The following is a 26,201-nucleotide window of genomic DNA, read 5'->3' on the forward strand; positions in this document are numbered from 1 at the left end:
CTGCCTGTGTCTCTGCCTCTGTGTGTGTGTGTGTGTGTCTCCATAAATAAATCTTAAAAAGAATTGTATTCTTTTAAATAAAATAAAAATGAATAAAATATCTTTAAAATAAAATATACTAAGGCCTATGTAAAGTGCAGAGAGCCAGATGAAAGAAAATGCAACCAGGTTGCACGGTGAAGTGTCAGTAGGAAAGGAAGTGCTGTGGTGGGTGCAGAGCTGGTTCCCCTGGGTGTGTGTTTGGGGGGGTTTCATTGGAGTTTGTGAGTCCAAACCAGGCGGTTCCTCTCTCAGGCTCAGGGATGGTGTTCTAGACGCTGGTGAAGCTAGGGAATCACCCTGCTTGCCCTCTATCGTTCGTGCCTACGACATGAATTTACTGAGCAAGACTTGGTAGGGACTGCAAACTTGAATACCGGAGGAGGGAACAAGCAGGCCATTCCACCCATTGGCTAATAGGTTTTATTGTACAGTATGGATGGCAACTCCTTTGAGGCAGAATGAGACAAAGATGAGCATAAAAAGTCCCTGTCTTCTGAGAAGTCTTAATCTGGAGAGTGGGGAGAGTTCTGTAGAAATATCCGTGCGGTGTTAGTGTTCTGAAACAGATCCGTTAAGTGCTTTGGAAACCTTAAGTTCACAGAATAATCAATCTTTACTGCCCTTAACAGAAAAAAAAAGTGTACTGATCACAAACTGTCTTCTCTTGGTATTTCTTAAGATGGTGGAGTTGCACTAACTTCAAGACCTGAGAAATGAAATATTGATATAAATCCATCATAAAGTGTAATGTGGCCTAATGAAAAGTATACTTAATCTTAGAAATCTTGTGTTTCAGGCTCTCCCTAAGGAAGGGAAAAAAACCCTTCCAATGTAAACTAAATTGTCAGTTGACCTCTTCCCAGCCGGCCCTCCCCCCAGAACATGGGGCTTTTTGTTTTGCTTTGTTAAACACTTTAAGTAGTCTCCACACCCAACTTAGGATTTGAACTCCCAACTCCTAGATTGAGAGTTGCACACTATACTGATGAAACCAGCCAGGGACTCCTGAAAATGTTTTTTTACTTTATTTTCCTCTCTCAGAACACTGCCTTTCCTACTACGCCTAGGAGAACTCCCTGAGAAAGTCCCCTTTGAAAAGTCCCTGTAGATACTTAAAAATAAGATATTACCACCTTTTCTTTCTTTTCTGACCTGCTTGTTTGATGTCATTGTCATTTGACCCTCAAGAATCAACTGCCAATTGGTATGGCTTAAATTTTTGGTTAGAGAAACAAAGGGGAAAAAGTATAGTCTTTTTTTTTTTTTTTTTTTGAAAAAGTATAGTCTTAAGCGTAAAGATGGAAAATGGGTGATTCAAAGGAGTGTTTGGAATAAGTGAGGCAAAATTGTTCCTTTCCTCCCTCTTCTGCTTGAACATCTAAGGCCTATATCTATACTGTCACCTGGTGAGGATCAGCTTTAAAACCCAGACCTATGTTAGGTAAAGTCAGATCAGTATTGCTTTTTAGAAACATTTCCAAACTCAATAGTTATTATAACATCAACCATTTCCACAGACTTTTACTAAGTGCAGAGGATTTTCACAAACTCATTTACTCTTTGCAACAACCCTGTGGTATAAGTATCATCATTCCCATTCAGCACAGAAGCATAGTGAAGCTCAAGGTGATTAAGTACCCATGGTGTCTCTGCTCAATTGTAGCAGATGCAGGATTCTGATTTAAGTTTTCCATCTCCAAAGCCAAGGTTTTTTTTCACAACAGAATTCAGCAAGCCACTGTGAAATGTTAGAAGAGATAAAGTATGAGGGACTACTCTTAAGAAATTTATCATCACTTACCTGATCAGAGGGAGGAAGCTATTTTACTTCTTCGTGATTTCCTAAGCAAAGGACATATACAGCATGCTAGCAGATGGAGCTTCTTTTTAAAGTTTCTGGGAACCATTACCTTGGAGAAATGCTAGGATCCCATTTGATTTTAGAAAAGCCCCTCTAGGTTTATGAAGGATAGATTGGAAGAAAATGAAAGTGGGCACAGGGCAACTAATTGATAAACTGTATGAATCCTAGGAGAAATGGTAAGAGCTGCAGGAGTGGAAGAAAGGGTTACGTTAAAATTTTAGTTCCGGGGATCCCTGGGTGGCGCAGCGGTTTGGCGCCTGCCTTTGGCCCAGGGCGCGATCCTGGAGACCCGGGATCGAATCCCACATCAGGCTCCCAGTGCATGGAGCCTGCTTCTCCCTCTGCCTGTGTCTCTGCCTCTCTCTCTCTCTCTCTCTCTCTCTCTCTGTGACTATCATAAAAAAAAAAATTAAAAAAAAAATTTTAGTTCCTAGGGTGCCTGGGTGGCTCAGTTGGTTAAGCATCTGCCTTTCACTTGAACCAGGATCCCAGGGTCCTGGAATCAGGCCCTCATTGGGTTCCCTGCTCAGCCTGCTTCTCTCTCTTCCCCTCCCCCTGCTTGTGCTCTCTCTCTCTCTCCATCAAATAAATAATATCTCTTAAAAATATTAAAATAAGGGATGCCTGCATGGCTCAGTGGTTGAGCATCTGCCTTTGGCTCAGGGCCTGATCCTGAGGTCTTGGGATTGAGTCCCTAGGGAAGCCTGTTCTCTGTCTGCCTATGTCTCTGCCTCTGTGTGTGTCTCTCATGAATAAATAAATATTTTAAAAATATAATAAATAAAATTTTAGTTCCTTAGTTGCATTAGTCATACATCAAGTGCTCAATAGCCACATGTGGCTAGTGGCAACTATATTGCACGGTGCAGATATAGAACGTTTCCATCATTACAGAAAATTCTATTCAACAGTGTCAGTCTGGACTCTAGATCAGGGGTTGGCAAACTACTATTTCTGCCCTACACAGTTGGGGCCACTTAGAACAAATACCACTGACTGGGTGGCTTAAACAGCAAACATTTATTTCTCACAGTTCTGGATGCTGGGAAGTCCAAAATCAAGGTGCCAGCAGATTCAGTGTCTAGTGAGAACCCTCTTCCTAGTTTGCAGACAGCTGCCTCCTTGCTGTATCTCACAATGTAGCAGGTGTGGGGACCATAGGCATTTGGGCCACTTCTTCATGTAACCCACTTGTGCCTTCAGGGCCTGCTGGGCCCTTTCCATTTGATTATGGAACGCTGCTATCCACACCCAACTTTATGGCTTGGTAAGTCAGATAACCCTCAATTTATGATAGATAGCTTAGGTCTCATGGTGACTGGGTGACCCATTCAGTCTCTACTGAGTCCCAGTAGCAGGCCAAGAGCTGGTTCTCAAAAGAAAAGTAGTTACCTGCAGAAGACGGTAGGGTTTTTTTCCCAAAATTCTATGGGCCTGCACAATAATTCACCATAGAGCCCTAATCAAAGGCTCCAAACAGCACCCCCATCAGCAAAATATACTTCGAGCACCATCGGATCTGCTGGATCATATGGCCTAACTGGCAATGTAGTTAGCACAGCAGACTGGCCCTGTCACAGAGCCCTCTCTTGTTCTAGGGCCCATATAAAACTAGCATCAATAAATGGGACGGAGTGAAACACCAAAATGAGGAATATGTTGCCCCAAAATCCAAGAGACCCACTAGGCATTGTCCCTCATTTTTGTTTGTAGGAGGCCAGATGCAATAATTAATTCATCCTTCACGTTAGAAGAGATATCTTGACATATAATAATACCACTGGACCCCTAGAAATTTCACTGAAGTAGAAGCCCCAAGATCTTTTTGGGTTTATTTCCTGTCTTGTGACATGCAAATGCCTTACTAATAAGTCTAGAATAGTCGCTACTCCTCGCTTACTAAGTCCAATCAGCACAATGTCATCATTGTAATGAACCCGTGTAATACCTTGTGAAAGGGATGAGTGATCAAGATCCCTGTGAGCTAAATGATGACATAGGGCTGGAGAACTGATATACCCCCAATGTAGGACAGTGAATGTGTATTGATGGCCTTGCCGGATGAAAGCAAGCTGTTTCTAGTGGTCTTGACTAACAGGTGTCACGAAAAAAAGCATTTGTCAGATCAATAGCTATGCAGCAGGTACCAGGGTGTGTGCTAATTTGCTCAAGCAAGGAAACGAAATCTGGTACAACAGCTGCAGCTGGAGTCACCACCTGATTAAGCTTATGATAGTTCACTGTCAGTTTCCAGAATCCATCTGTCTTCTGTACAGGCCAAATAGGGAAGTCGAATAGAAGTGTGGTAGCAGTAATCTCTGCAATCCCTCCAGGAATGGGCTATAGATTTTTGGCTTACTATTTTTCCAGGTAGAAGCAGTTCCAGGGCCTCCCACTTGCCCCCTTCCACCATAAGAGCCCTCACTCCACAAGTCAGAGAACCAATGTGGGGATTCTGCTGGCTGCTAAGTATATCTGTTCCAAGTGTGTATCCCAGAACTGAAGAAATAGCCACAGGATGGAGTTGGAGACCAAGTAGGCCCACTGTGAAACAGACCTGAGATCAAACTCCACCAATCATCTGACCTCTGTAAGCCCCTCCTGTGACTAGTGGGCCACAGTGGCATTTGGGTCTCCTAGAATCACTGTTAATTCAGAGCCATTGTCCAGTAGTCCCCAAAGGGTCTGTTTATTTCCTTTTCCCTGGTGCACAGTTACCCTAATGAAAGGTTGGAAGGTCCCTTTGGTAAAGGCTAGAGGAAGATTAACTATGAATTTTTGGTAATGTCCCAGCATCCTTTTCCACTAGGGGATGTGGCCTCCCCTTCCTTTAAGGGTTTCTAGGGTCTGTAAACTGGCTGGAGTCTGAGAACTGATTGAGGGCTTATGACTCTCTTTTCATGATTCAGGCTAAACTTTTGTTGACTTAACCAAGAACTTTTCTACTAATCCAGCTCAAGTAAGAATTTAGTAAGCTTCCTATTTCACCTCTAGGAACACCATGAGGAAATAGCCAGTGACATAGGTCTGTATAAGTCAGACTATTCTGATTGTCACTTTGACTCTGCTGTCCATCATGGTAACCATGCCCACTTAATCTTGAGCAGTTAAGTGCTGCCACTTGGCCTCTGCCACCTTAAGATCCAATTACTCCTCTTTCATTAGTTTTCCAAGTCAGTGGCTGCAGTTCCCACTGTAATGGTCTGGCCTGCAGAGAAAAGTGATCACAGAACTCTTCAGGATGCCAGGGCTCCCTTCATAAATTGCTATGAGTGAATGTGTCTCCCCAAACTTCATTTATTGAAGCTTTAATCCCCAATGGGATGCTATTTAGAGCTGTTGGGAGGTATTTAGATCAGAGTGGAACCTTCATTAGTGGAATTAGTGCCCCAATAAGAAGAAACAGGAGAGAGAGAGATGATCTCTCATTGTCATGTGAGGATACAGCAATAAGGTGGCCATCTGCAAACCAGGAATAAGGCTCTCACCACACACCACATCTGCCAGCATCTTGATCTTAGACTTCATAGCCTCTAGAACTGTGAGAAATAATTGTTTGTCCCTTGAGCCACCCAGGCTGTGGTGTTCGTTATAGCAGCCCAAACTCACCAACACAAGCCCATGGGCCAAATCCAGCCTGCTACTTGTTTTTGTACAGCTCTCAAACAGAAAATTGTTTTTACATTTCTAATGATTGTGGGGGGAAAGGGGATCAAAAGAAGGATGGTTTTTGGTGACAAGTGAAAATTAAGTGAAATTTAAATTTCGTTATCTATTAAGTAGAGTCCTATTGGAAACAGCCATGCCCATTCATTTATGTTTTGTCATCTATAGCTGCTTTTGTGCTGCAAGGGCAGGCCTGAGTGGCTGCAACAGACAATACAAAGATCTAGTCACTATGTGGCCCTTTACAGGGAAAGTTTGCTGGCCTCTGTTCTAGATCACTGACCACCACAGCTACCACCACGCCCCACCCCTTGTTCTGGACCCTTTCAGGATAGTTAATATGGCACACACACTGTCCTATACCTCAACTAGACTGTGATCACTCTCATAGGATCCCATGTGGTAAGACAAAAAATCCTAGATCTTTTTTTTAAGATTTTATTTATTTATCATGAGAGACACAGAGAGAGAGAGAGAGAGAGGCAGAGACACAGGCAGAGGGAGAAACAGGCTCCCCGCAGGGAGCCCGATGTGGGACTCGATTCCAGGATCCCGGGATCACACCCTAAGACTAAGGCAGACACTCAACAGCTGAGCCACCCAGGCGTCCTAGACCCAGATCTGAATACTGGTCTCACTACCTCACAAAGTGAGCCACCCTGGGCCAGTAATTAAAATGTTTCCAGTTTGAGTTTTATAATTCGGGGAAGAAGGGGCAATAACAGCTTATAAGATTATTGTAAAGTCTTAAAAGGCCAAATGTAAAGTCTAAAAACGTCCTCCTGTTTATGTTTTACCTTTATATCATGGTGGCCCTTCACCTAGGTTTGCTCAGTAAGTGTTACTGAGTATGCCTAATACTCAACAGGTTTTAAATGCTTGCAGAAGGAACAAATGCTTGAATATTTGGATGAGTGAGGCGTAAAATTCTAGTGCGTCCTGAAAATTAGAATGACAACAATGTATAGATCTGCTTTCTCTTTTCTTTGAAAGTAGTCTACTAAAGCCAAATGCTTTTTCTAAACCAAATAGTGTTGAAACTGAAAAGACAGTCTCTGGTCCTGCGGCCTCTCCTCTGCTCTCACAGTAATCAGTATGCTAATCATATGCTAATCCGTGTTATCTTCCCTTGTACACCTGTGGGCGGCACCATACACGGCCTGTTGTATCTCCTCAGGTGTTGAATAGTAGAAACACCGAGCATTAAAGCTGGAAGGGCCATTAGATATCCTGTGACCATGCTGCTGAAGAAGCCAAGGCAAAAGCAGTTTGAACCTCAAGCTCCTATCTGCATGGGACATCGAGTCCAGAGTTTTTTTGCCTTGTGCCATAAAGCCTTACTTCAAGCATACAAGTGCTCAATAAACACTTAAAGATACCATGTACTTTCCATCCAAAAAATATGCTTTTGCTCTTTAGCCCTGCGGTACCTAGAATTGTCATTAGAAGCATGGCTGTGGAATCAGACAAACTTAGATTTGAACAATGGCTCTGCGACTCCTGAGCCATGTGACCTCTTTCGATCCTGTCAGCTCCATCTTCAAAATAAAACCTCAGTCGTGGCTGCACCACGGTGAGCATGCAGGAGATCATCAAGATACTAAACCAAATCTGACGTTTCTTACCACCTCTGCTCTTACCTGCCTGGGCCCAGACACCATCATTCCTCTGACTGCTGCAATAGGCTCCTGAGGGGTCACACAGCTTCTAGTCTTGCTCCTCTCTGGTATCTTTTCCACCCAGTAAGTAAGCTTTTAAAACTTTAAATCAGGGATCCCTGAGTGGCGCAGCGGTTTAGCGCCTGCCTTTGGCCCAGGGCATGATCCTGGAGACCCAGGATCAAATCCCACGTCGGGCTCCCGGTGCATGGAGCCTGCTTCTCCCTCTGCCTGTGTCTCTGCCTCTCTCTCTCTCTCTCTCTCTCTCTCTGTGTGACTATCATAAATAAATAAAAAAATAAAATAAAATAAAACTTTAAATCAGGGGCACCTGGGTGGCTCAGTCAGTTAAACGTCTGCCTTCACTTCAGGTCTTGATCTCTGGGTCCTGAGATCAAGCCCCTGCATCTGCTCTGCAGGGAGCCTGCAGCTCCCCCTGCTTGTACTCTCTCTCATTCTCTTTCTTTCTGTCAAATAAATAAATAAATCTTTACAAAACAAAAATAAGAGGGGCACCTAGGTGGCTCAATGGTTGAACATCTGCCTTTGGCTCAGGTTGTGATCTCTGGGTCCTGGGATCAAGTCCTGCATCAGGCTCCCCACAGAGAGCCTACTTTGCCCTCTGCCTATGTCTCTGCCTCTCTCTGTGTGTTTCTCTCATGAATAAATAAATAAAATCTTGAAAAAGAAAAAGTTTAAATCTGATCACATCACTGTCCTGCTCAATTCCTCCTGTGGCTTCCCATTACATTTAGAAAAAGAGCTCAGAGGGGCTACCTGGGTGGTACAGTTGGTTAAGCATCCAACCCTTGGTTTTGGTTCAGGGTCCTGATCTCAGGATCGTGAGATCAAACCCCATGTCAGTCTCTGCACTCAGCATGGAGTGTGCTTAAGACTCTCTCTCTCCCTCTCCCTATGCTCCCTCCCCTGCATGCTTTCTCTCTCTAAAATAAATAAACAAATCTTAAGAAAGAAAGAAAGAAAGAAAGAAAGAAAGAAAGAAAGAAAGAAAGAAAGAAAGAAAGAAAGAAAGAAAAAGAGCCCAGAGTTTTCTCTTGCTCTTCTGCTCCAGCTACACTGGCCTCCTTGCTTTGTTTTCCTCCTTTCCACCTCCTGCTTCTCTGGCTAGGAATGCCTTCCCATCATTTTCTTTCCTTTATCCTACTTTTCTTTTCTTCATAACACTTCAATGCATCAGACATTATGTGGTGGAAATATGTGTTTGCTTTGACACCCATCAACTTGTAGTTCATAAGCTCCATGTTTCATTGTTTTGTTTCCTGCTGCATTACTAGTTCTTAAACCATTATGTGCTCAATAAATATGAAATTATTTACTCTCTCTAATTAGGGATTTCCTAATCTGAAAAATGGGCATATTTACCATAAAGTTGTTGTAGAAAGTTAAATAAAAATGAGGGTAACTTCTGGGTGGCTCAGTTGGCGGAGCATGTAACTCTTAATCTGGGATTTGTGAGTTCAGCCCCACATTGGGTGTAGAGATTACTTGAAAATAAAATCTTAAAAAGAAAAAGAAGTTAAATAAAAATGGGGGACGACTGGGTGGCTCAGCAGTGAGCATCTGCCTTTGGCCCAGGGCATGATCCTGGAGTCCTGGAATTGAGTCCCACATTGGGCTCCCTGCATGAGGCCTGCTTCTCCCTCTGCCTGTGTGTGTCTGTCTCTCTCTCATGAATAAATAAATAAAATCTTTTAAGAATATGCCCATAAAAATGAATGAATGAATGAATGAATGAATGAAATAATGAGCGGCTCAGTCTGTTAAGTGTCTGCAAGCATCAAGCTCCCTGCTCAGCTGGGGGTCTGCTTCTCCCTCCACCTCTCCCCCTCTCCCTGCTCATGTTCTATCTCTCAAATAAGTAAAATCTTTCTTTAAAATGAAAAAATGTATATAAACGGTAGAGCACAACAAACACTCACTAAGCGTAGCTGTTATGGTTGGTCACTTGCTTTGTTATTCCACCACATGCTATTATTATGCTTAAAGAGAAATAATCTTCCTATCCTATTTCTAAAGGACATGCATTTTTAAAAATTATGAGGTCATCCTTACTTTTGAAAGTTAGCATTATACATTTTTTAAACTTGTATAAGCTCTATCCAAAATATTTAGTATTATCTGAGAATAGATTTTTGCTTGTATGTTCCTAATGTATTAAACAGTGTCATATTGGTTTTATGTCAAATCTTAATTGTGATGCCCTATTTATGATAGATAAGGCTTCCATAATGACATAAAATGCCAACAGGAGGCAGACCAAAATACATAATGGGGAACAAGCAAAACTTGTGAACAGGGATGAAAAGTTGGGGGAAAGTTATGTGACAGAAGCATCCAATGATACAAAATTTAATTTAATTTAATTTTTTATTTTTTTAAGGATTTATTTATTTATTCATGAGAGACACAGAGAGAGGGGCAGAGACATAGGCAGAGGGAGAAGCAAGCTCTTCACAGGACCCCAATGTAGGACTCGATCCCTGATCCTGGGATCACAACCTGAGCCAAAGGCAGACGCCCAACTGCTGAGTGCCACCCAGGCGTCCCAAAAAATTTAATTTTAATATTCATCCTCAGTAAATCTGAAATACAAAATTGCGTAAAGATTTAAATAATGCAGAAATACATATGAAGTAGAAAGTCCATTATAAATCCATACTTTCTATGTCCCCAAATAATCATTATTAACAGCCTATTATATATTCTTATTGATTTTCTATGTACTGACATACGTGTAAATGTGTATATCTCTTTTGTCAGAATTGGTATTGGGGGGCACCTGGGTGGCTCAGCCTGTTAAGCATCTACTTTCGGCTCAGGTCATGATCCTGGGACCTAGGATTGATCCCTGAGTGGAGGTTCTCTGCTTTGAAGGGAGCCTGCTTCTCCTTCTCCCTCTGCCTGTCGTTCCCCCGGCTTGTGCTCTCTCTCTATGTCAAATTAATAAATAAAATCATTAAAAAAAGAAAAAGAAATGGCATTGGATTATACATACTCCTCTGCAACTTTTCCCGCCTAACAGTATGTTTCCACATCAGAGTGCCTAGTTTCCTTCCAGTTCCTCAAACATGCCACCCTGGGCTTACCTCAGGGCCTTCCATACAATCCTAGAATGTTTTTTCCCACATTTTTCAAATCTAGTTCCTGGCTTCCCTTTAATTTGCTGTATAAATGTTATTTATGTGCACAGATTTTTTCTGATGAATTTATAGAGTTCTCCCATTATTCTCTATAACTGCACAATATTTATTTTGCTTGGAGCACGTACCACAGTTTGTAATTATGTGTTTGCTCATTTTGTTTTCTTGCCTATTTTTTCCTCTCTAAACTGTGAATCTCACAAGGACATGAACTAAATCTGTTTTTATTTCTTACTGGATACTCAGTGCCTAACATAGTGCCATGTACATAATAAGCTCAATAAATAAATGTTAGAAGAATAAAAACAACGTATAAATAGTGCACCAAAAAAAGTGTATTTGATTTTTCATTTCCTGTACATAATGGATAGAGCATCAGTTTCATTTTTTTTCCACAGTTCTCATATACTCTTAGTCAAGGAACAATACCATAGTTGTCTTGATTTGTACCTGAGATTTGTTTTATTTTGGTATGGTAAGGTGAGAGACACAGAGACAATTGCTTTTGAAAGAAGAGTTTATTATTACAGCCTTCACAGGGAAGGGGCATGCCACACTATGCAGAGCCATGTGGGGAAATACCAGGGTCAGTTAGGAGACAGAAAGAGTGAAAGAAAAAGGAAGGCACAGAGCATTTATTGTGGTTTCTGCAGGAAGGAATAGATAGACAGTATAAGTAAGTTTGAGCAAATTTAGGATTGGATATTTAGAATAATTTTGGCAGGCTCTTGTCTATAGTGGTGGTCTCTAGTTGTCCAATGCCTGCCCTGGAGTTTAGTGGCTTTTAGTGAGATAAAGGAAATGGTTGGGGATATAGACTTTGGGTGGGTTGGTTTGCATATGAAAGGCACAGTCACACAGGAGTCATTTGCTGTCTCTAGGAACAAGCTAGCCCTGGGAGGGGCTCCTCTGTCACTAAGGCCATCATGATGGCAAAGCCTCACAAAATACACAAAATAGAAAGCACGATTAATGCATTTCCAAATTAGGTATTATGAAATTCATTCCCTGATTGAACTCTTCAGATGAACTATAAACCATTCTTACCACGTGGCATTTTAAATACACTATATGTTTATCCAAAGTGTAGTATAATATACACTGATTTTAGAATGATTTCTGCTATGATGATTTAATCCATATAGTTTAGTCAAATAATTTGTGTAATATTGCCATATTACTTTAATAAATGCTTGGGTTACTTATTTGAAGTATTTTTATGGAAATAAAACATTTAAAAGCTGATAAATTTCTTTTCGCCAATAAGATACTATTTAATCCATAACTAAACTACCTCTGACTCAATATAGTATTTAAGAGCCCAGAAGCAGTCTATTCTTTGTAAGTGGTATGGAACATTTTGTAGGGAAATTAAATATCTGTGTGTCTGAAAGAATCTTTGTCTAGGAATGCAGGAAGACAGGCAGAGCTTGGAATCTAGAGTTAAGGACCTGAGTTTAAGCACTGGGCCTACTCATTTCTAGCCAGGTGCTCTTAGGCAATTCATTTAACCTTTCTGCATACCAAGTTCATCAACACTAAAGCAGAGATAACAGTAATCTTTACCAGATGAACTTGCAGGGAGAAATCAATTACTGTAAAGGTGATGGTCTTTATAAAAGTGTTCAGTAAAAAAAAAAAAGTGTTCAGTAACAGCAGTGCACTACGTACATGTGTTTAGAATTTATTCTTACAGCAAGATACTGCAGGGACTTTTTCAGAGTAAGAACTCTGAAGGTTTTTTGTTGTTGTTGTAATTGTAGAAATGTTCAAGGGCAACATTGGAGGAGGGAACACTAAAAATTGATTCAGGAAAAGAGTAATAATTCACTGTCTATTTATATAGTGAAATTTCAGATTTGAAGGGTACTTTCCATCAATGGACTTCAAAGAGCTTTGAAGTGTTTATTTATTTTCATAATATTTTGAAGTCAGTCAGGCTAAAGTTGTCATCATCTATTCTCTGAAAGGGAAACAAATTCACAGCAAGTTACATAACCTGCTTGAGTCAAAAATAGAGCCAAGTCTTTCAATTTTGCCATGGAGTGTTCAGACTGGAGATTGTAGCTTCGTACAATAGGCACCTTTTCTGCTGGAATCATCTAAGATTTGGTTTTATCAAAATACTTAACTGGAGCAAGCAATTAAAATATAGAAAAACTGTTATTGTCAGGGGGTACCTGGATAGTTCAGTTGGTTGAGCCCTCAGACCCTTGGTTTCAGGTCAGGTCATAATCTCCCAGTCAGGAAAATCGGTTTCTGGAGCCCACATCAGACCTGGTGCTCAGTGGGGAGTCTTTGCCTTTTCCCTCTAACCTGCCTGTCCCCACCACACCCCATGCTCACCCCCACTCACACTGTCTCTCTCTCTGAAATAAGTAAATAAGTCTTTTTTTTTTTTAAGGTACTCTCTTTTTTTTTTTTTTTTTTAGATTTTATTTATTCATTCATGAGAGACAGAGAGAGAGAGAGAGGCAGGGACACAGGCAGAGGGAGAAACAGGCCCCATGCAGGGAGCCCGATCCCAGGACATCAGGATCACGTCCTGAGACGAAGGCAGATGCCCAACTGCTGAGCCACCCAGGCATCTATCTCTAAATAAATGTCTTAAGAAAAAAAAAAAAAAAAGAAAAATCTGACATCAAATAATTAACTCATCAGCAAATAGGACACATCAAGTGCCTCTAATATTCAGGCATTTGGTTTACACTTAATGAAGTTAAAACCCTACATCCTGGGATCCCCGGGTGGCTCAGTGGTTTGGAGCCTGCCTTTGGCCCAGGGTGTGATCCTGGAGTCCTGCGATCAAATCCCACATCAGGCTCCCTGCATGAAACCTGCTTCTCCCTCTGCCTGTATATCTGCCTCTCTCTGTGTGTGTCTCTCATGAATAAATAAAATCTTTAAAAACAAAAAACAAAAACAAAAAAAACCCTACATCCTCTCCTGAGGTCCCAGAGTGACCATTCTTGTCTACTCTGGACCACTCTTCTCTCTCCTTTCATCTAAAGAACTGATATCTTCACACTCTTCTCTAAAACTTCAGATTTAGAATGAAATCATAGGACCAAATTCAAAGCTCCTTCTTTGGCTTGCAGAGTCTCTATTTTCTGACTCTAAAACACCTTCCTCTGCTTCCAACTACCTTTATGCTTAAACCTCATTGAACTTCTGGCCATTCAGACACAAGCTATGCCTTTTCCCTGCTCTGCCTTTACACTGAACGTGAATTCCACCTACAATAGTAATAAGAGATTGAGGGAAGAAAGAGAAGACTATGCTTGTTGAATACTTACTGAGTGCTCTGCATACAGTATCCTATCTAATTTGCACAGAAAACCCATGAAGTCGGTGCCTCCATTTTGCTAATGAGAATATTCATTTTAGTGGGATTAGGTAACCTCCTTCAGGGTCATACAGCAAGTGTAGAGCGGGATTAGCTTTGGAGCCAAAGTCCAACTCCAAGATCCACATTCTGGCCTTTTCAGTATGGGTGACTCTCTTCTTCCACTGTTATCACCTGGCATTATCCTTCAGATTCCATTCAACATTTTCTTCCTTTGGCCTACACAGCCTCTCTCAGATGTAGTTAGCCAAACGGTACTCTGTTTATACTACTCAACGAGTATATTTTTAATTGAGATATAATTTACATAATATAAAATCCATCTGCTTGGGATGCCTGAGTGGGTCAGTGGTTGAATATCTGCCTTTGGCTCAGGATGTGATCCTGGGGTTCTGGGATCAAATCCCATTTGGGCTCCCTGCAGGGAGCCTGCTTCTTCCTCTGCCTATGTCTTTGCCTCTCTCTATGTGTCTCTCATGAATAAATAAATAAAACCTTTAAAAACAAAAATCCATCTGCTTAAAGTATACAACTCATGGGGCCCCAGGCAGGCTCTGTCAGCAGAACATGTGACTCTTGATCTTAGGGTCATGAGTTCAAGCCCCATGTTGAGGGGTGAGTTTACTTAAAAAAATTAAAATATTATAATAAAGTGTAGAACTCAGGGACACCTGGGTGGCTCAGTGGTTGAGCATCTGCCTTTGGCTCGAGGTAGGACCCCAGGACTCCTCTGCATGGAGCCTGCTTCTCCCTGGGCCTGTGTCTCTGCCTGTCTCTGTGTCTCTCAGGAATAAATAAATAAAACATTTAAAAAAAAATAAAGTGTACAACTCAGTGTATATTCAAAATGTTGTATGGCCATCATTGCTATCTAATTTCAGAATATCTTCATCACTCTAAAAAGAAATTTTGTAATCATTAAGCAATCATTCTTCTTTATACCTTCTCTGCAACCCCTGGCAACCACTAATCTGCTTTTTCTTTCTTTAGGTTGCCTATTCTGGACATTTAGTATAAATGGAATCATACAGGGGTGCCTGAGTAGCTCAGTCAGTTAAGGGGCCAACTCTTGATTTTGGCTCAGGTCATGATCTCAAGGTCTTGGGCTTGAGCCTCACATCAGGCTCCCTGCTCAGTGTGGAGTAGGCCTGAGGATTCTCTCCCTCTGTCCGCCCCTCCCCCTTGCATGCTTCCCTCCCTCCCCTGCCTAAGTAAATAAATCTTAAAAAACAAAATAAGGGATACCTGGGTGGCTCCTTGAGTTGAGTGTCTGCCTTTGGCTCAAGTTGTGATCCCAGGGTTCTGGAATTAAGCCCTGAGTTGCACTCCCTGCTTAGCAGGGAGTTTGCTTCTCCCTCTGCCCCTCTGCCCACTCATGCTCTCTCTCACATAAATAAATTTAATCTTAAAAAAAAAAAAACTAAAAACTGGGATGGCTGGGTGGCTCAGCGGTTAGGCGCCTGCTTTTGTCTCAGGGTGTGATTTTGGAGCCCCGGGATTGAGACCCACATTGGGCTCCCTGCTTGGGGCCTGCTTCTCCCTCTGCCTGTGTCTCTGTTTCTCTTTCTGTGTCTCTCATGAATAAATAAATAAAATATTAAAAAAAAAAAACCTTAAAAACTAAAAACCAAAATAAAATAAATTGAATTGTATAGTGTGTGGCCCTTTGTGTCTGGCTTCTTTTTACTTAGCTTAATGTTTTCTTTTTTTTTTTTTTTTAACTTAATGTTTTCAAGGTTCACTCAAATTGTAATATCTTTCAGGACTTCATTCCTTTTATAAATAAATATAATTCATTTTGTGGATATACCACATTTTGTTTATCCATTCTTCAATTAATAGACATTTGTTTTGGTTTCACTTTTTAGGTATTATGAATAACACTTCTATGTACTAGTTTCTGTGCAGACATATGTATTTAATTCTCTCAGTTATATAACTGGGAGTGTAATTACTGGGTCATACTCTCTGTGTCACATCTTAAGGAACTGTCAAACTTTTTCTAAAGCAGCTGCAGCACTTTAGATTTCCACTAGTCATTTATGAGGGTTCCAACTTCTGCCCATCTTTGCCAACACTTGTTATTACCCACCATTTGATTATAGTTAATCTAGTAGGTGTGAAGTGTATCTCATTGTGATTTTGAGCTACATTTCCCTAATGACTGATCATTTTTTTCATATTTTTATTGGCCATCATATGTCTTCTTCAGGGAAATATTATTTCAAATTCTTTGCCCACAAAGAAAGTGAGTTTATGTATCTTCTTATAGATTAGTTTTGAGTTACTTAGATATCTGAAAACTAGCATCTTATCAGATATATGATTTGCAAATATATTCTCAAATTCTATGAGATGATTTTTCACTTTTTTGATGGTGTCCTTGAAATAGCAGTATTTTGGGGGGCACCTGGGTGGCTCAGTTAGTTAAGCATCGGACTCTTGATTTCGACTCAGGTCATGATCCCAGGATTGTGAGATTGAACGTTGCATCAGGTTCCAAGCTAAGCATGGAGTCTGCTTAAAATTCTCTCCTTCTCTCTTTGCACCTCCTCTCCCAACCCCACCTTTGCATGCCCCCTCTCTCTCTCCAAAAAAAAAAAAAAAAAGAAAAAAAATATATTAGTGTTTTTAATTCTGATGAAGTTCAATTTATTTTTTCCTTTTGTTATTTGTGTTTCTGGTGTCAATCCAAGAAATCATTGCCTTGCCTAATATTAGTTTACAAAGATTTACAATGAAAAAAACCCCCCAAAAACAAAAAACTAAACAAACAAACAAAAAAACCCCAAAGATTTACAATGTTTTCCTTTAAGAGTTTTATAATTTTAGCTCTTACATTTAGCTCTTTAATCCATTTTGAGTTAATTTTTGTAAATGGTTAGGGTACAGGTCCAACTTCATTTTTTTGTATATGGATACCCAACTGTTCCAATATCACTTGTTAAAAACTAAAACAACAATTATTTCCCCCGTTTAAATGGCTTGGCCCTTACCCCATGTTTTTTTTTTTTTTTTTTTTTTAAGATTTTATTTATTTATTTGAGAGAACAGAGAGAGAGAGCATGAGTGAGAGGGGAAGGGCAGATGGAGAGGGAGAAGCAGACTCCCCACTGAACAAGGAGCCTCACTTGGGGCTTGATCCCAGGACTTGAGCAGAGATTGACCTGAGATCATGACTTGAGCAGAAGGTAGACACTTAACCAGCTGAACCACCCAGGAACCCCCTCTTACCACATGTTTTTAAATAAATGTTGACACATATCTACTATTGTGAACTTCTTGGGGGCAAGTTTATTTGTATTCCTACCTCCATGTCAGGCATGGAACCATGACATAGTAAACCCTCAATAAACGTGTTCAATGAATGAGAAGCTGATTGGAGATTCCTAGTGTCAACCAACAAATACCAAGTGCCATAGACTTTGCTGGAGAGATTTTATACCTAAAGAAACTTCACAGTCCAGTGAATTTTTCAAACCAAAAAGGATCAAATGGGTCCCAGAATCCTATGATTCTAGATTGGAATGGGTCTTGGAGATCACAGATCCACCCCTCCCCCCCCATTTTCCAGCAAGAAAAATCAGACCTTGAATGGCTACATAGCAGTTGGTGGCCTATCTCATGTAAATTTGCTGAGGAACCCAGGTCTCTTTGAAATTACATTCTATTACAAGTTAACAAAGGATTTTTTCAGCGAGTCCTTGATAAAGCATTTTTTTCAGTTAGTCCTTGATAAAGTCCGTTCCAGATGAAAGACAACTGCTTCTGTTTTATACCACACTTATCTTCTGAGATAACTGCTATCAGAGATGGAAAACAAAATTCCTCCACCCTCGCTGTACATAATTACTCTTTTCTCTGAATTTCTGTGGATCATACTTGCTCTTCCACAAGATTAGCAATTTCTTCTGTACTGCTCTATTGCTTTAGATTGTTACATAATCTTGAATTGTTATTTATCACAGATTTATGTGTGACCCTCCTAAGTAGACTGCTCCAACTAGACTTAGGGGCAAAAAATTGGATATTACATGTTATTGTATGAAATATAGAGCCTTGTATCTAGGGAACATGCAGTACATGTTTCTCGATATTATTTGTGTATTTAAATAATTCATGTTTAAAATAAGAAGCTAGTTGGCTTCAGTGTCATTCTGTTTTCTCCCCTTCCACAGATAATAAGGCAGCTTACTCAGTTGCTCAGGGTGAGAGGCTCTAAGGAAAAACACCTCTCATTTGGAAATATTTTAGTGCCTCTCCACTTGCTTTCCTCAAGGAATGGAGAGACTAGAGACCCAATAATTTGTGCATATATATATATTTAGATAGTTCTTAATATTACTATTACAGTTTTAAAATTCTGTTAAAAGAGTAAAAAAGATTGGTAGAATCTTCCCAAGAACTGAGTAAATTAAACTAATTCTCAAGGGAACTCTGAACAGTAGTTTTAGATTACTGAATCGGAAAGTAGAGAAAGACACCGTTTCTCTTATCTCAAGCTTGCTTTCTAGTTATGAGATGGAGAAAGAAGATGGAATTATCTAGCCTCATATCTAGCCTCATAGTGCCTGGCAAGACATAACCAAAATCTTGGGACTGTTTGAGTTGAAATTTTATTTTATTTTATTCTAAAGAGTTTTTTTTTTTTTTTTAAGAGTTTGTTTTTTTAAGTAACCTCTACATCCAACGCAGGGTTCATATATAACCCTGAGATAGAAGATCGTGTGCTCTACTGACTGAGCCAGCCAGACACTCTGATTTAAAAATTTAAATTAAGACTGAATAAGAGGTTGCGAAACGAGAAAGAATGAATATGTCAGGACTTGATACTCAGTATACTGTCATACATCTATGGGAATACAGTGAGCCTATTAATTGATTGTGATGAGAAAAAATTATGTGTGGGTTAAAGTGATTCTCTAATTACAACAAATCCAGACAGCGTTTTCATATGTGGTTAGATCATGGAAAACAAACAAATGAAAAACAAAAAACAAAATGATGAATGTTGAGAAGTTAATTTTTTTTTTTCATCTTCCAGAAATCACTCATTCCCTGTTTCAAATTCATGATATTTAAAAATTATGCTAATGAATGAAAAGCTTTGGAGCAATGATAAAATCATTATCATTTCATTATTATTTCACTTCTCCGGACTTCATTTGTAAAACAAGGCCCAGACCTTGTTTTGCTCCTCAAGCTCATCAGTAGACCAGCAGCATAAGGATCCCTCAAAAGCTGGTTTGAAATGCAGAATCTCAGTCCCATTCTACACCTTTTAATTCAGAATTGGAGCTTTAATAAACTCTCCACTTAATTCATATGCATATTCAAATTTGAGAAGACTGAATGAGATTATATAAAGGAACTTCTAGCTAGTAAACTCTATCAACCTGTGATTCAAGTTGAAAGGTTCCAAGTTAGGTAAAATGAGAGTGACTTCCTTACAAGCTGTGTTTGACTTGAGCAAATAGATTGCTCAGCAAGCTGAACTAACTTTTCAGGTCACAGCTTTAACAGCTCTAAGGCAAACAGAAAATGAAGACTTGCTCTGCTGGTTTGGTGTTGCCAGCTTCCTTCCTCTTTCACTAAGATCAATTTTAGTATTTATGTGGACATAAACCAATGTAAAATTATTTAAATATCAAACTAAATGATTTGGTGGATGTTGAACACCTAGAATTTTCTAAACACTAGAAGAATTTAAAAGGTAAGATTTCTGCTCTCGAGGTACCTAATAAAGATAGTAGCTTTGCTTTAAAAGTCTCAGTTTCTGGAGCCCTTTGCTGACTTAATTATAGACTGATTTGTAATTTGTTAATATCTGGAAGAAGAAACCATACTGATTCAGTGAAATACCTCATGTTCAAGTTGCAGGATGATAAGCACAGTGTGCAGATGAACTAACAGGCAGTTTTATCTCTGGAGTCTTGCTCCCATTGACATTGTATATGTGATTAAGTAGCTGGAAATCATTATAGACTATGAGTCCTGCTTTTTCCTCTGATTTCTCTGGGCCCGAAATAGAATACAGTTTAATTCAAGGTCAGCAGAAATGGAATAGGAAGTAGGCAGAGGCTATAGAGAAAATGAGCCAATCGTCCATGGCAGGGGAGAGAGGCTGGCAATCTTGTTGGGGAGAGGGGTTGACTCCAGAGACTGTGAAAAAGAACTGGGTCACTGAAAAGGCCAGTGCTGGGGTGAGTGAGAGACTGGAGCACTGAGAATTTACTAGATAAAGTTTACATTTTCTACTGAATGTGCCAGCCTCAAGAGCAGGTTTGCTTTTTCAAATTGGAGGGTGGCTTACATTTAATGGTTGACTGCTATTAGCAACAGCATCCTGGGTAGGCAAACATCATTAGACAATGATACTTCTAAACAAAGTTTCTGTGTGTTGATGGAAGCTCTTTCAACATGTTGTTTCACTAGTCAACCTTGTGCCTTTCAATCTAGCCAGACACAAGTGGGTTCTTCTGGTTCTCAAAGAAGACAAGGTAGTATTCATGAGCTGTTGCAATGATTCTTCTTTATCAACTTATTGGCACACAGCTTGCTATTTTGCATTTTTCCCCCTCTTTATTGGTATAGGTCCTGACATTCTATTTGGATTATACCTTTCTTGAAAAGGAGACAACAGTGCCTGCCTCCAATTAACCTTACAGGAGTTAATTATGTTGAGATTTCATAGGCCTCTGAGTATTCAGCAACTTTCATTAAGTAAATGTTTTATAATATCTTGCATTACAGACTCTTTTGCTCAGTGGGATTTTCCATCGATGGCTCATTAAAACAAACCTCTTCTTTCGTGTGTTTTTCTATTTACAGAGTGCTACTTTATATTTTAAGAATTAAATAATTAGTCCAGCCTCAGGACATCCTCATCAAATAAAACAAAGACTTATCTTTGTCTTACAGATGAGAAAAATGAAGCAAAGTGGTATTGTTCGGCATCACTAGACATTATTGAGAAACTGATATGGGCTAGGCATAGGGGACACAGTGATAAACCAATTAGTTCCAGCCTTACAAACATGCTGGCAAGAAAATAAACTATGATACTATGCAATGCATGCTATATTTGTTATATAAACAGAATGCAGAACAAGAAAGAGGAAAAATGAAGAGAATGGACTATGGAGCAGAAGTGAGTTTGTAAATGGTTCCTAGAGAAAGAGAGCAGCAGTCGGCCAGGACTGGTGGGGAATGAGTTTGGGAGGGGATTTCATTCTGTATATATGCAAAGACAGGGACATGCTGTCATCAATATAAATAAATGGCCTTCCTTTTCTGTGAATGTCAAGGAACATGGCATGAATCTTAAAATTATTTTAAGTTCAAAATGAAGACATTTTATTTTGTAAAGGTCTTATCTTTTAAGTAATCTCTATACCCAACATGGGGCTTGAACTCACATCCTGAGCCCCAGCCAGGTACCCCCAGTGAGGATATTTTAAATAAGTTAAGGCTAAAACTGCTATATGTCATTATCTATAGTGTGGGAGTGAGATTGGGGAACATAATGGGGATAAGTTTGCCAGGCAAGAGTGAAGGGAGTACCCAGATGACTCAGAGATAAAGTAGGCCATGTCAACGGGGCAGTGAGAGGGCAAAGAAGAAGGGAGAAGGAAAAGTCTTGGGGCACTGTCTGTTCTCCCTTCTAAATCAGCAAGGTTAATTAGCACAATAAGGGACGCCTGAGTAGCTCAGTGGTTGAGCATCTGCCTTTGGCTCAGGTCATGATCCTGGGGTCCTGGGATGAGTCCTATAACAGGCTCCCCACATGGACCCTGCTTCTCCCTCTGGCTATGTCTCTGCCTCTCTCTCTCTGTGTGTCTTTCATGAATAAGTAAATATTAAAAAGGAAAATAAATTAACACAATAAAAACTAAACTCTCTCACTAACTTCAGCTGTCAGGACTCCAGTCAAGGGTTTTGGTCTAGGCTTCTCTTGAAAGTTAAGCACAGGGATCCCTGGGTGGTACAGCGGTTTGGTGCCTGCCTTTGGCCCGGGGCGTGGTCCTGGAGACCCTGGATCAAATCCCATGTTGGGCTCCCGGTGCATGGAGCCTGCTTGTGTCTCTGCCTCTCTCTCTGTAACTATCATAAATAAATAAAAATTTAAAAAAAAAAAGAAAGTTAAGCACAATAATGTGATATTAAGACATGATCACACAGGACCCATGTCTATTATTTATTATCTCATTCACCCTTTTCCCAGCAGGTTATTTTTGCTTCCCGTTGGGACAAGTACTCTTATAATCAAGAAATGAGAAAATGTTGGCCAAAATATTTTAAATCTCTTAAGCCCGTGGATTTGAGCATTAATTAATTTTTCCTATTAAAGTTATGTCAGTGAGCTAAAGGCAGGGTAATTCAGCCCAGTGCTCACTGCTTATCTCTTCAGGTCACAAAGTCCCCTCTCCACTCTCCCAAATGATCAGGACTTGCAGTTTAAACACTTTTTTTCTCCTTTTAATGACATTATCCCATGCTCAGTGTAATCACTGAAGAATGCTCGGTTAGGAGCAGCAGATTTACCCGAAGCTGAGGGTATTAGTAAGCACCATTTTAAATATTACAGGAAGAACATGGGCTGTGGGAGACTTGGTCACAGCGTCTACGTTGATTTTTACATTTTGTACCATTTGATTCTCAACTGAGGAAGAGGCATCAGAAGTACAGTAGCAGGATTTATTAGTTAACATAAAGAACACGGCAAACAAATTTTCATACTTGATCTTTACTGCAAGCCACCCTGGTGAGGCTAATTAAGACTTAACATAAAGGTCAACCTCTTCTGATTATTTCTGTTAGAGCAGCTCAATCTAGAGAAAGGAAGTGAAATTTTCCTAAAGATATGATTTAATGTGATGCCAGGTTCCTTCCTTTTAGATCTTTTTGCAGAGTCCTGTTTTCTTTGAATTAAAGAGATGACTCAATAGTTTTCAAGGTTTTTCTTTTTTTTGTTACTGAAAAATAACATCATTTCTGTAACCTGATCCTCCTGTAGGCATAACTCTTTGTGCCTTTTATCTGTTTAAATTGCATCACATTGATTTTAAAGACTAATGTCAGAGCACTTCCAGAATGGAAACATGAGGAGCTCCCTATATATTCTCCCCAGTGAAACAACCATAACTGTGAAAATTTTTAATAAAAAATAACCATTGAGTCATTTGTGCCCTAGGACAGTCAGGAGCAATCATTTGCCAATTAGTGGAAGCTAATAGCTAGGAGTGATATCAATAAAGGCAACCCAGCCAAAGGCTTGATAGGAGATGAGGGAAAGAAAGAACCTGACTGAAACCATTGTCATGCCCCAGGAGAGGGAGAAGGAGTCAAGGTGACAGTGTGCATGCCAAAGCACTGAGGAGACATCAGACCCTGTACACTGTGGGGGAAATAAACTCTATTGAACTAGTCTGGCCAAGTCATTAAACAAATAAAGAAGTGAACAACAATGACAACAAGCCTTGGAGCCACTCCGGAACAGTCTCCAGAGTTGCTACAATGGAAATGTACAGTTTGCAACAAAAAAATAGTGAGACATACAAACAGGTAATTGAGATGCATGCACACAGACACTGCCTTGAGAGAACACAGATGTTGGGCTTAGTAGACAAAGACTTCAAAACAGTTCTCACAATTATGTTCAAAGAGCTAAAGGAAATAATGCTTATGAGTATGGATCCAAAATTCCTCAACAAAATACTAGCAAACTGAATGGAGCAACACACAAAAAGGATTATATGTTATGGCTAGTTGGGATTTGTCCTAGGAATGCAAGGTTGGCCTACACCCCAAAATCAAGTAACACCATATCAATAGAATAAAGAGTAAAACTACATGATTATCATGATAGAGAAAAGGCGCTAACCAAACCCCAACATTCTTTCAAAATAAAAATAGTTTGGCGCCTGGCTGGCTCAGTTGGTAGAGCATGTGACTTTTGATCTCCGTGTCTTGAGTTCAAGCCCCATGTCGAGCATAGAGTTTACTTTAAAAACAAAGAAAGTCAACAAACTAGGAATAGAAGTTCCTTAACTTGATAAAGGGCATCTGGAAAAAAAAAATCTAGAGTAATTATCACATTTGATGGTGTAAGACTGAAAAGTAGCCACATAAGATTGAGAATAAGACAAAAATGTTCACACTCTCCTCTATTCAACATAGTACTAGAAGTCCTAGCTAATGCAGTTAGGCAAGAAAAAGAAATAAAAGGTATTCAGATTGGAAAGAGGTAAATCAATTTGTATTCTATATATACATCTTATTTTTTATTTTAAGATTTTATTTATTTGAGTATTTGAGTATGTGAGAGCAAGAGTACAAGAATGAGTGGGGGTGGGGAGTGGTGGTTGGTGTGTGCAGAGGGAGAAGTAGGCTCCTGCAGGCTGAGCAGGGAGCCCAATGTGGGGCTCAAGCCTGGGACGTGGTCCTGGGCATGACCTGAGCCAAAGGCAGATGCTCACCCAACTGAGCCACCTAGGCGCCTCTCAATTTGTATTCTAAAATAGCATAATCTGGTATATAGGAAATTCTAAGGGATCCATCAAAACACCATTAGAACTAATAAATGAGTTCAGCAAGCCTGTAGGATACAAGGTATATGCAAAATTAATTTTCTCTACACCACCAATGAATAATCAAAAACTGAAATTAGGGGCGGCCCCGGTTGCGCAGCGGTTTAGCCCCGCTTGCAGTCCGGGGTGTGATCCTGGAGACCTGGGATCGAGTCCCATATCGGGCTTCCTGCAGGGAGCCTGCTTCTCCCTCTGCCTGTGTCTCTGCCTCTCTCTTCGCGCTCTCTCTGAATGAATAAATAAATAAATCTTTAAAAAAAAAAAACTGAAATTAGGATGGGAATGTAAATTAACACAGCCACTATGGAAAACAGAATGGAAGTTCCCAACAAAATTAGAAAAAGAACTATGATAACATTCAGCAATCTCAGTTCTGATTATTTAGCCAAAGAAAACAAAAACACTACCTTGAAAAGATATCTGCACCCCCATGAAGCATCATTTACAATAGCCAAGACATGGAAACACATATTTACTATTTATAGATTCTTACTGATGACAAATTTAATATAGGCAATAAGACTCCTGTGAAAATGAGGCCAATGAAGGATTTTTCAAACCGCTAAGAAATAAGGACCCAGAAGAAACATGTGTTCACGCCTTACCTTTCTTCAGTCTAACGCTCTCCCAACTGAGCTATCTCGGCCGCTTCGCCTTACCGTTCTAAATTCCCATTTCCCATACAATGCAAATTTCCTTTCCAATAGCATTATATAATCTTTCAAATTTGTCACAAGCATACTACATTTTCTATGAATCCAATTAAAACTTCACAATCTCACTTCAGAAATAGTTTATATTCCACAGCTAATTGATTCATATTTAACATGTGGATGCAAGTCCCGAGTTCTCAAAACTCTGATACCAAGGTCTTTCAACAGTTTTTATTAGGAGTCTATAATCCACGTTTGTAGCAGTTAAAGGACATCACCGCAGACGAAGTGTCAGACATAACTCTGATGAGTCAATCCTCCAGCCCTATTTTATCACAGTAAAGCAGGTTATAGTCTTGATTATTCCAACCTTTTTTAGCATGTGCTGGTGCCAGGACCAAAGCCGGAGCTGGATTCATGCTCCTTGTAGTTGCACTATGTGCCAGAGCCAAGATCAATGGAAGATCAGAGACTAAGCTACAAAGACGGATCCTTTATACTGTCATCTTTGGCTAGCCAGTGATAGAAAAGAATAGAAAAAAAAAAAAATAGTGCTGATGGATGGCTCGGATAACCACTGTGCACCTGTGCCAGGCGATGGCGATATACCAGGGCCAAGGTGCGGGGGGGGGGGGGGGGGGGGGGCTGCACAGGAGGCAATGCCGGTCTTCCACACCTTCTAGCTGAGTTTCCTCCTTTACTACATTTGTTACATATGTTATTAAAGCCTTTCCATAAAAGAGCGTGTGCCCAGCCGGTTGACCAGCGTCTCGTCCTCCAAAAAAGGCACCGTGCACTGGAGCTGGTGCATGCAGCTGGAAGGGGGACTGCATCGGGGAACCCACTGTAGAGATGGGGACGAAGCCCAACCGTTCGCCGCGACCTCAGGTGCCCACGCTGCAGCCGGGGTTCCAGGCGGGCGAGCCCCTGGCCGAGGCTGCGGGGGGCGCGCACGCGGGGCTCGGACTCGGGCGGCTGCGCGGGGGAGGCCGGGTTCCGACGCCGAGAGCCTCCAGGCCCGGCCTCCCACCGGGACTGCAAATCCCAGAAACCCGGCCCAGCCCCGCTCGGGCCGGCGGCGGGCGGGACCAAGTCAGGCCGCGGGGTGAGATGCCGCAGCCCGGGCCCCCGCCCGTGTCCCCCGTGGGGAGGGCGCCCTTCGCGGACAGCTCTGGCCTTCCCTCAGTCGCGGGGGCCGCGGAGGCCCCTCCCCGGCCCACCG

General features: G+C 40.7%; 1 long non-coding RNA gene across 2 annotated transcripts; it reads right to left on the reverse strand.

Moving 5' to 3' along the window:
- Positions 1-455: 455 nt before the first annotated feature.
- On the reverse strand, positions 456-25,995 carry LOC144302693 (uncharacterized). 2 transcript variants are annotated; one of them, XR_013369699.1, is made up of 3 exons: positions 24,932-25,995; positions 1,681-1,780; positions 456-748 (listed from the first exon to the last, which is right to left on the reverse strand). It is a non-coding gene; the product is annotated as an uncharacterized LOC144302693 (long non-coding RNA). The 2 variants fall into 2 exon arrangements; XR_013369697.1 differs by lacking the exon at positions 24,932-25,995 and adding an exon at positions 19,600-19,753.
- Positions 25,996-26,201: the final 206 nt, after the last annotated feature.

The sequence above is a fragment of the Canis aureus genome, chromosome 31 (genome assembly GCF_053574225.1).
Source record: "Canis aureus isolate CA01 chromosome 31, VMU_Caureus_v.1.0, whole genome shotgun sequence".
In the NCBI taxonomy this organism is placed as follows: domain Eukaryota; kingdom Metazoa; phylum Chordata; class Mammalia; order Carnivora; family Canidae; genus Canis; species Canis aureus.